Below are 9,553 nucleotides of genomic sequence, written 5' to 3' on the forward strand. Positions count from 1 at the left end.
GCCGATGGTTCTCTTAACTGGTACAAAGCCCGGCTAGTGGCGAAGGGATACACGCAGACCCACGGAATCGACTATGATGAGACCTTCGCTCCTGTGGCGAAGATGACGACAGTTCGTGTGGTACTGGTGGTTGTTGCGGCAAGGGGGTGGCATATTCACCAGATGGATGTGAAGAACGCCTTCCTTCAAGGAGAGCTTGCAGAAGAAGTCTTTATGACTCAACCCCCCGGATTTCACTCGGAGATGAACAAGTCGGCGGTATGCTGACTGAAAAAGTCGCTTTACGGCTTGAAGCAAGCCCCCCGAGCTTGGAACGCGAAGATCATGCACCGGTTGTGTAAGCTGGGGTTTGCTGTCTCTAAGTCGGACTCTTCGTTATTCATCCGGCAAGGCTCTGACGGTCCGGTATGTATACTCTTGCATGTGGATGATTTAGTCATCACCGGACTGGGTCTTCCCGAAATCAACCGCGTCAAGTCCCAGTTGTCGGACGCATTTGAAATGAAGGACCTGGGGGACCTTCATTATTTTCTTGGGATCGAAGTGATCCGGACCCCCGACGGCATATTGCTCTCACAACGACATTACGTCTTGAATATGTTGTATAAGTTCGGCATGACGGATTGCCGACCTGTTTCCACACCCCTGGACCGGAACCAGAAGCTCCATCCCCACTCCGGACCGGCCTGCAATGAGAAACGGTTCCGACAGGTTGTGGGAAGCCTAATCTACTTAACCATCACCCGACCTGACATCAGCTATCCGGTCGGCATGGTAAGTCAGTTCATGCAGAAGCCGACCGTGGAGCACCTTCAATGCGCGCAACGAATATTACGGTATGTCAGCGGCACTAAGGACCGGGGACTGCTATACCGGCGAGGTATACCCGAAGAGCTTGTCGGTTACACAGATGCTGACTGGGCCGGCGATGCGTCTAATCACCGCTCCACTTCTGGATACATGTTCTCCATAGGTAGCGCGGCCGTTGCGTGGAGCAGCAAGAAGGAGCCCACAGTGGCTTTGTCAAGCATTGAGGCTGAGTACCGAGCCGCTACTGTTGCCACTTGTGAAGCCATCTGGCTTCGGCGACTGTTCCGAGACTTGCAGATCGAGGTACCGACCCACCCCGATCCCGATTTACTGCGATAACATGAGCAGCCTGCAGCTCGCCAGGAACCCTGTGTTCCATGCTCGCACAAAGCACATCGAGGTGCACTACCACTTCGTGCGTGAGCGGGTCCTGAGTGGTGAAGTTGACCTACGGTATCTTCATACGGATCGACAAGTTGCCGACATCTTCACCAAGCCGCTCGGATCGGACAAGTTGCAGCACTTTACCGACATGCTTGGTATTCAGCATCTCGACGTGCCGCACTTGAGGGGGAGAAGCAAGGGCAAAGTCCCTATCGAAACGGGCAAAGGCAAAAAAACTGTTGAACCCGTCGGTAAGAGGAGACCCGGAAGAAGAGGAGACAAGAAGATGAAGGAAGCCGAGTAGACGAAGGAAGTCGACACATCCGAACAGGTCGGAGCAAGAGGCTGTGAAGAAGAGTTGTGCACTCAGGAAGAGAAGTGCATGCTGTGCGGAGGTCATCACGACGGTACTGACCATGATGCGGAGTCGAATGAAGAATTCGATTTCGGTTCACCGGCTGAAGAAGCTGAGGGAAGCATGGAGAAGGCCAAGACTCGGAAGTGGTCCGATGTGGTGAGAGGCCTGAAGCCGGAAGTCGAATCGGAGTGTACCGATTCGGACAAGAGATGGAACGAGTCGGAGACAGCTGACTCGGATCAACAGATGGATCCGGATGAGTCGGATCGACTGAAGGCCAAGGGGACACGGACACAGCGGAAGTCGATGCCATCGTGGGAGAACTGACGGATCGGCAAGCGTCGGAGTCACAACAACGTGACTGCTGAGATGGGCCTATTGAGCAGACATGCCGACCGAGAGGGTCGAGGCGCGCAGAACCGAAGGGGTCGCAACAAACGGGACCAGACCGGACAAGGAGCGCGAGCAAGGCGGAGTGATGCCAGGAGAAATCGGTTCAAACCGACTGCCACAGAGGTCGACACTACGACCCCACCTTAGGTTGAGCTTGAGGGGGAGTGTTGAGCGGCAAGCTCAACCGGAGCCGAATCGGCTGAATAAGCCGGAGCCGGTAAGCGAGACGGATCGGGCAAAATGGATCGGTATGACGGTGAGCAACCGAACCGGCAAGCAGTGGAGGCCGGGTGCAATCCGTAACCGGCAGTCTAATCGGAAGCCTAGAATAGGATAGACTACTAGGTATCTATAGTCTCGTAGTAAGTGTCAGATGCTCGTGTGAGCATTGAAGTACATGGTACTTCTGTCAGTCCCAAGAGGACTTGTATAAATAGTGCTGCTTAGCACAGTGTGTATATGCAGAGTCTTGATATAATTTTGGAAATTACGTTCTGCTCTCTCTCTCTCTGTTGTCCTCTGTTTTACGCTTCCGCAAACACTTACGTTTACAACCCCCAAATCAAACAAGCTCGCGTGAGCCGCAATGTTGTGTTTGACGAGTCTGCGTCCTGGTACTTGCCTCCGACTTCAGACCTCAACTCCAACTACGGATCTCCGGACCCGAGTTCTAACGATGAGGTCAGCGAGGCTGAAATGCCTCCGGATGACCGTGAAATCAAGACCCTCGATGAGAGTCCGATTTCATTTCGGCTAAGTGGACTGAACGAGCGATTGGGTTGGTTTGACCAGTCCGAAGAAGAGTCGGCGAGTAGTGGAGACTCGGCCGTGCATTCCCCGTGCAGGAAGCCAAGGCGACGGTTTACGCGCAAGGAAAAAGGGAAGAAGAAGATGTCGGAGCACGACACTGATAAGGGTTAGTCGGATCGACGCGAATTCAACTCCGAGAACAGCGATGACGGGCCTTTGAGAGCAAAGTCCACATCGGCCAAGAAAGCCTCAACATCGGCTAATGAGCAGTTATGCCGATCTACCCGCCAGAAGAACCCTGTTGTGCGGTTCGGATACAATGAGTACATGGTGCATCACTATGCATACATGACGTGTGTAGCGGAAGTGCGTGAGCCGGAGAGCTACGTAGAAGTGGCGAAGGACGCAAATTGGCGTGCCGCAACGGAGGAAGAGATGCGCGCATTGGCGGAGAATGAAACCTGGGACTTGGTTGACGCACCGAAGGGTGTGAAGCCGATCGGATGTAGGTGGGTGTACAAGGTCAAGTACAACACTGGCGACTTGGTCAACCGCTACAAGGCCCGGTTAGTACTGAAAGACTACGCGCAGAAGCACGGCGTGGACTATGCCGAGACCTTTGTGCCTGTCATGAAGATGACTACCATGCGTGTTCTGCTAGCCCTAGCAGCGGCGAAGGGGTGACATTTACATCAGATGGATGTCAAGAATGCGTTCCTGCAAGGTGAGCTTGAGCAACAGGTGTACATGGTACAACCACCCGGATTTCACTCCAAAATGAACACTTCAACGGTTTGTCGATTGAAGAAGTCCCTTTACGAACTAAAGCAAGCCCCGCATGCTTGGAACGCAAAAATCACGCAGCGATTGCGTCGGATGGGATTTGCAACGTCCAAATCGGACTCCTCATTGTTCATTCGGCAAGGTTGACTTGGGACGGTTAGTATTTTACTTTATGTTGATGACTTGGTCATCACCAGCGCCGACCTAGGTGAAATTGACCGCGTAAAGCTCCAACTCGCGCATCATTTGACATGAAGGACCTGGGGGACCTTCATTACTTTCTCGGGATCGAAGTGATCCGTACCCTCGAAGGCATACTGATCAATCAACAACATTACGTTGTCGAGGTTTTCCTCGCGGATGCGTGGAATGAGGCGGGACCTCAGGGGTCCTGTACCGAAGAGCAAGAGAGAAAGGACAAGAGACCCACTACGTGCGAGCATAGATTCACAGGGACACGGCCCTTCGACACAAAGACGCGAGTGGGACAGCGACACAGAGAGACACGAATGTATGTATGTATTAACAAAGACAACAACAAGAACACGGAAGCAACAAAAACACGAAGTCGGTTACAACCGAACAGGCCGGCGAACAGATGCCGATGCCTGTTTGTAAACGCACAGAAAGACAGGAGCAGGTTGGAGGTGCTGCCGGAAGCACTCGGGCATTCCTCAGAGCAGCGCGAGCCTCCCGAAACCTGCACAGAAGGAAGCTATGGAGTTTGCGAACCAGAGAGAGAGAGAGAAGCCTTCGCACGCAAACCGACAGCACTTCGTCCTCGACTCTCCGCGATCCCCTCCCCCTTCTCGTCTCCCTCCTTTTTATAGGCAAGGAAGGAACCGTTTCCCCTTTACTTCCTACCCACTAAATCTACCCGCCTAGGATCTTCTATGGACAACATTCGAGAAGAGCCGGTTCCTACGCTCCTGTGCACCGATTCCGCTTGTGGACAGTTTTCTTGACGACATCCGCCCCCACCTAACCGGGCATCCACCGGCATGCGCCAAATTGAGTCAGGACGGAGAAAACCGGTCCAGCCTTCATTCCCCGCCCGTCGGTTCTTCCTCGGTTTCAGATCGTTCGTCGTCGCGGTCCAGGCCAACCGGATCCGGCTCGTCGTCATGACGCTTCTTGAACGCTTTGATCCGCTTCCCAGCTACCGGTATCGCCATTCTCGTGCCGTCGAGCTCCGCCAGATGGTACGTCCCATTGTCGTTGGCGCTTTGTACCACATAAGGCCCGAAACACCTTCTTGCGAACTTCCGTGTCGCTCGGTGCTAGTTGTCAAGGTTGCTGTCGTAGACTAGCACCCAGTCGCCTTCCTCGATCTTCTTCGGTCGGAGCCGGTGCATTCGGTCCAACCAGGCTTTGTTCCTCATCCTTGCTTCCCGAAGCCTTTCCGCAGCCTGCTCCACGTCCTCCGGTCTTCGCTCGAGCTGTCGTATACGCGCCGCTAGCAGTTCCTCCCGGCTCATCTCGTCTCTCCAGTCCACGGTTGCCCACGAGGAGATCGTACGTTCCATCGGCATGACCGGCTTCTGCCCAAACATGAGTTCTGCCGGCATGAATCCGGTTACCGAACTGTGCGTAGTTCGGTCCGCCCACAACGCGTAAGGCAACAGCCGCGGCCAGTTCCCGACTTGACCTCCGCATGCCCGAACTAACGCCTTGACGATCGGTCCGTGTCCGCGCTCCACCTTCCCATTCGCCTCCGGATTGTACGTAGTGGTAAGCGAGAGCTTGACTCCTAGCTGGTCGAACAGCTCCTCGGCCTCTTCGGCGTCCAACTCCCCGCGATCAGCCACGATCTTCCCGACGCACCCGTACCGGCATATCACGTCCTCGATTAGGAACCGACATACGGCCGCGGTCGTTTTGTTCTGAAGGGCTCGGCCTTCCACCTGGTTCGTCAGATCTTCCCGAGCCAGGACTAGATACCGCATCTATCCTACTCCCATCGGCATCGTCACCAGGTCTACCATCCATTTGAAGTGGATGGTCGGAGGGTATGTAGGGTGAAGCTCGTCCCGATGTCGGACTATGGAGTGCATCTGACAGCTCTCGCAAGTCGTCACGAACCGATGCACATCCCGGTACAGTCCCGGCCACCAGTACTTCCCCTTTATCTTCTCGAACGTGGCCCACGTTCCACGGTGTCCGGCCCAAGGGCTGTCGTGGTAGCCCGTCAGCAGCTCCTCCTGTTCTTCCTTCATCGCCACCACCCGGAGCGGGACGTCGTTCCTCTTCTTCGGGTGCTTCCATAAGTATCCATCCCGGAGAAAGAATCGGTAAGCTTTCTTCCGGATCCAGTTGGGCTCGTCCTTCGTCCACGACGCATCCGGCGTCATCGTCCTCAAAAATCCACCGATCTGGAGCCACTCGCCGTCGTACTTGCTCTCGTCAAAGTCGTTAAGTGCCGGAGTGCTCGTCCCATCGGTCGTCACGTACGCTGCCTCGAAGAAGTCCACGCCGACTTCTTCGTCCTCCGAAACCATGCCGCCCTCGTCATCAAACCTCGCCCTCGAAAGCATGTCGGCCATGGCGTTGTCCTTTCCGGAAATGTGCCGTATTTCCGGGTCCAGGGACTTGATGTACGCTATCCACCTGAGCATCGCCAGGTCCGGTGTCGCGCATCCGGAAACCATGCCGAGAATTGGCAGGCAATCCGTCTCGATAATCACTTTTGTCCCGATCAGGTAGTCTTTGTCGGCCTTTACTGCCGAAACGATACCCCTGAGTTCGCGTTTAACCTGGGCGTACCCTCGCTATCGCTCACTGAGGACCTTTGCACTGAATCGGATCGGGAACCGAATGCCATCCTCGTCTTCTTGGTTGACGACCCATCCGATCCCGGTCGGACTCGTATCCACCGTTATGTATACCGGGGTACCCTTCTCATAGACAGCCTTCTGGAGCGCCGGTGCTGCCGCAAGAGCTTCCTTCAGCTTCCGGACCGACTCCGTGTGCTCGTCTCGCCACTCGAAATTTCACCCTTTCTTCAGCAACCCGTATAGCGGCTCCGCCACGTGGGCGTAATGCGGGATCCATATGTGGTAGAACACGCATGCCCCCAGGAACCTCCGAACTTCTGTAACCGAGCTACAATCGGTCTTCATCGCGGAGATGGCTTCTACCTTTGCCGGAGACGGCTTCCGGCCATAAGTTCCACATAGGTGTCCGACCACCAGGATTTCCGATTGCCCGAAGGCCGATTTCTCCCCGGAGAAGGTGAGCCTCGCATCCTCTAGCCTTTGTAGCACCTTCTCGCAGTCGTCGATGTGTGTCGCCACGAATCGTCGGCATCCGTCCGGCCCGACTGTCTCGTCCTTCTCCTCCACCGGGCACCCCTTGATCGGGATGTCGTCTAGAAACGGCATGGTGATGTCCAGGATGCAATCCCTCAGTACCTTGTTCATTGCATTCACCATGTGGGCTACCGAGTTGGTCCCTCCTTGTGGCAGGGTACACATTCGCACTAGGCCGAGGGGGGTTCACATCGTCGTAATGTCTCTGCTCTCCACGGCTAGCTGGAACTGGTCGTACCCCGAGTACAGATCACCGACCGAGTAAATCGACCTTCTGGCGAAGGCCTCTGCGAACTCGTCTATGGTCGGTCCGATTCCTGCGTTCCGAATGGTCACTCTGTTGACCGGCTGCAGGTCCTGAATGAAGCGCAATGTTCCGTTTTTCTTTGGTACGGTAAACCATCGGTTCGAGTATGGGGCACTCGACGGTTCAAGAATGCCCATATCAACTTTTTGGCTCAATAGCTCCATCAACTTCGGGATGTGGGCTCTCGGTACTGGAATCGGCTTGAGATTCCACGGCACATGTGTTACCGTGAATATCACCATCGGCTCCACAATCGTCGGGTCTACGCACCCGATCTCTTCCGGCGAAAACGCGAAGGCTTTCCCGTGCCTTCCGAGCATTCTCCGAAACCGGTCTTCCTCCGCCAGCAGTAGGAACCCGCCCCCACCGATCTTGAGCTCCCGGAGCGTCTCGTCGGTGAAGGTGTGTCCTATGCAGGCCGGATCTCGTAAACTGGGGTCCGACGCAACCCCTCTGATTCGGGACTCGCTGCCCTCCGGTAAGGGTGCCGCGACGGGCCTTACCTTCCGGTCCACAGTCTTGTACTTCGTGCTAACTCGGGCCATCCGATCCGACCCGAGCCCTCGACTGAAGTTCGCGATGACTTTGTACATCTCTTCGGAACATACCGGAATCGTCCGGTCTTCATTAAGGTCTTCTCCGGCTACCCGCCCCAGCATTCCCAAGGTGTCGTCGAAGGAGACCGCCTCCACGGCTCCGCTGATTTCCTCGTCCGGGCCGAGAACTCCGCACGCTCGAAGTCGCACTTCCGCCCTTGTCTTTTCTCGGTCGACAATGCCGACTATCATACACCCTCCGTTGTTGGAGAAGCAGAATTTCCTACTTATCGTACAGGGTTCCTTCGGTTTCGGTTCTATCGTACAGTCGTGGGCTCTTTCTCGAGTGTCCGGGCTGTCTCGGCCCCACAGCTTGGCAGCCCTCTCTAAAAATCCTCCCGGTTCTCGCCACCGAGGGATTCGCGGTTTCTCTCGTGGTTCGGCCACACCGTCAGAAATTGAACCGAATGGCGCCCGTCCTGGCTTTTGACCCTCGCGTAGGTCGAACCGTTGTCCAGCACCTTGGTCTCCATTCGCGCCGCCGTGATGTACGGTTCCCCTAATATGACCGGGTGCGAGGACGTCTCCTGTACGAAGAAGTGTTGGTCAATCTCGACGTCGCCGATCTTGACTCGCACGTTCGGGCAGGCCCCGTGTAGTTCCTCGGTGGCGCGCGTCGCCGCCCGTATCTTCCACCCGTGCTTGGTGTTGATCGGCCACTTTCCCTTCTTATAGAAGTCCATGGACATCAGGTTTATTTCCGAACCGTGGTCCACCAATGCCACCACCGGTTCCTGAACATCTCCGATCTTTACCGGGGTCTCCGTGGTCGCTCGGACCCAGTGCGGCCTTGAATAGTGGCTCTCCGCCCACTCATCTTTCAGCGCCATGTCGTCGATGTGCGTCGTCCGCACCTCCACCGGTCTTTCCGGTTCCGTCTCCGTCGACAGCCTCTTCCGTTTCACCAGGTCCACAATGGAGTCGTGGAACTCCTTTGCGATCCCTAGCACCTCTCGCAATGACAGCTCCACTTTGCTGTCGAGGATCCGTTCTTCTAGGACCTTTCGTAGGTCCGTAGTCCTTTCTATTTCCGTCCCCAGTCGGTATCCGCCCTTCCTGGGGTTATCTTGCGCGCTGGACCCACCGGCATCGTTCCGTCGTTGCCCGAATCGGGTCTCGTACCGTTGTGAGGGCCCGGCCGCTCCGACTTTCCCCACTCGTTTGTCTTCTACCAGAGCCTCGTAGTTCCGGCAGGCGGCTTCTACGAAGCCCGTCTTCTCCTCGACCGGATCGCTCCACCCGGTTATTTCTCGGACCCGTCTCTCAGCGCGGTCCGTTTCATCTTTCCTTAGCCGTGCGCCGGCAAGACCTTCCAGCATTGCCGACCAGAATCCGTCTTTGCCCTCTGTTCTGGCCTCGCTGCCCCCGACCCGAATTCCGGCCGACTCCGAGTAGTGGATGGCCTCTACGTGTCGGGCCGCTGCCTCTTCCATCAGTCTCTTCATACCTCCTCGCCCGTCGTTTCGGTTCAGGGCCCTCCTGGTGTCGCCGGCGTGCACCCGGCCTTCCCATAGGTACACCACCCGGTTCCTCAACGCCTCTGCGAAATCACCGCAGTCCTTCCGAATGTGGCCGACCTCGTCGCACCACATGCACCTGTTCCCCGCTGCCGGTCGTCGGTCACGAGCTGGTTCGCCGCCTTCCCTTCGAGTCTGGGCGATCTGGAGATCCTTTATCGCCCGCGTCGACTCCTCCAGCGTTGCTCCTCCGGACGAGCCATTGACCATGCCGGTCGAAGCCGGACCAGTTTCGAGCCATTCCCGGGTTTCTTCCCTTCTCACTTGCGGTGCCGGTTCAAGCCTCCTTGCTATGACAGAGCCCGCACCGGCCGCCCCGTTGTCAGCCCATTCTCGCCGTTTGTCGA

Source organism: Azolla caroliniana, unplaced genomic scaffold, assembly GCF_043228905.1.
Source record: "Azolla caroliniana isolate FFs.n. ecotype wild unplaced genomic scaffold, voAzoCaro1.0.p SCAF_22, whole genome shotgun sequence".
Lineage (NCBI taxonomy): Eukaryota > Viridiplantae > Streptophyta > Polypodiopsida > Salviniales > Salviniaceae > Azolla > Azolla caroliniana.